At 39.8% G+C, this 1,771-nt stretch overlaps 1 long non-coding RNA gene across 1 annotated transcript in view; it reads left to right on the top strand.

The window, feature by feature from the left end:
• LOC146677153 (uncharacterized) overlaps nucleotides 1-1,771 on the top strand; it is a 2,792-nt gene extending 1,021 nt beyond the window's left edge. Inside the window, exons 1-3 of the long non-coding RNA XR_014913335.1 lie at nucleotides 1-970; nucleotides 1,056-1,162; nucleotides 1,288-1,771. The exon at nucleotides 1-970 is cut by the window's left edge and continues 1,021 nt beyond it. This is a non-coding gene — a long non-coding RNA (uncharacterized LOC146677153). The remainder of the gene's footprint in view (nucleotides 971-1,055; nucleotides 1,163-1,287) is intronic.

Below are 1,771 nucleotides of genomic sequence, written 5' to 3'. Positions count from 1 at the left end.
CCTCATGACATTTTGTCTCAAAAATTAACCTATGAATATCAGAATCAGAATCAGAATCAGAATACTTTATTGATCCCTGGGGGAAATTATTTTTTGTTACAGTGCTCCATTTTAAACCAACATTAAGACAAGACAGACAATACACTAACTAAGAATAGTACAATATATACATATATATACATACATACATACATAAGTCACTCATAAATAAATAGTTGGAAAAGAAACATGTGTAGTTGTAGCAGCAAACAGTGTGTTAAGTGGGTGCGTTGTACAGGGAGATGGCCACAGGCAGGAATGATTTCCTGCCTGTGTCACTACCATTAGGATGAAATTATTGTGTCACCAACATTTTAATGTTAGACATATAATTTTAACAGCCTCTGTAATCTAATATCCTGGCTTGCTCGAGGCTGCCGTTTTCTCTGACAGTTTCAATCAAAATTAGAAATGCTGCTCTGGGAGACTGAGAAAACTAATAGTGCTGCCTGTTGTGCAGTTAGTTTCCAAAACACGTTATTCATGGTTACATACAGTTTTAGACTGATGTGGGCCAAAGCCTAGCATAGCCTGTAACGTTATTATTAGTGATGTGACGTTCGGTATCGAGACTTCGAAGCTTGTGTCGCGTAATGGAGGGGGCGTTTCCGCGATGCGCGTATCGAGGCTTGCTTCATTTATGGGAGGAGCTGAAAATGATGACGTCCGAAGCCTCGCTGCCCGGCTGTACCACGTGACTGGTTCATGAAGTGGTTCGAACTTTGCCGCGAGCTATGACAGCGATATAAACCCCTCAGACTTCATTCAAAATGTGGGTGTTTGATGGAGAGTTGCGGTTAGTGAGAGTTTGGAGACAGTTTGGAGGTTTATGAGCGTGAGGAGAGAAAGTCAGAAGAGAATGGAACCAGCTAAGAAGAGGAGGATGTCCTCCCCTGTGTGGGAACATTTTGATTTTATTCCTCCCAACAAGGTATGTAAATTTCTACAGAAGATGTATTTTCATAATACTGATGGTGCAATACAATTTATATTAAGCGGCTTTACTTTTGTACAAGGTGAAGTGTTTGCTATGTGCCAGGGAGCTGGGATATAACATCCATGCTTAGGCACTACAGAGCTTTGCATGAGAATAAGGGGAACACCGATTGTGGAGCAATACCAGGTGAGCCATCAAATGCCATGATAATATAGCATGCCGTAATGTTACTACATGATATAACAATATTATACAACTGTTATAAGTTATGTGTGTGATATTTGTGCTTTGTTTTTATTGTCTTTCCTCAGGAGAACAATCTCAAATAGATGAAGACCTGGTTAGCATGGTGATTGAGGACTCCCAGCCATTTAGCATTGTGGAGGACAAACGATTTAAAAGACTTGTTAAATTGTTAAATCCTAGCTATGTTCTCCCCACTAAAAGGCCATAAAAGCAGTGAAAATTTAGTTTTTACAGAATAAAATGTGAACAGGCAACACTGAGGCCTCAGTGTGTAGCTGTCCATACCTCAACGTTACAAAAGCACAACTACTGTCCACACCCCAATCACACCTCACAGTAAATGATCATTTTCCATACTGCCAGTATAAATATACACAGTATACTGACATCACTACAATATACATGTTTTACACACTCCTTTTGTTGTTGACATTTACAGGCTGTGTGCAAAAGGCCACACTCTTCAAATTCATGCCAACTAATATTTTTATGTGCAGTAGGTGTCCTACTAGAGCAAATGAAGCTTCAAGAAGCTTTGCGCTGGGATGA

Source organism: Rhamphochromis longiceps, linkage group LG2, assembly GCF_057381845.1.
Source record: "Rhamphochromis longiceps isolate RC_006_pf linkage group LG2, R_longiceps_female_GT1.1, whole genome shotgun sequence".
In the NCBI taxonomy this organism is placed as follows: domain Eukaryota; kingdom Metazoa; phylum Chordata; class Actinopteri; order Cichliformes; family Cichlidae; genus Rhamphochromis; species Rhamphochromis longiceps.
This window is presented reverse-complemented; position numbering and strand designations above follow the sequence as displayed.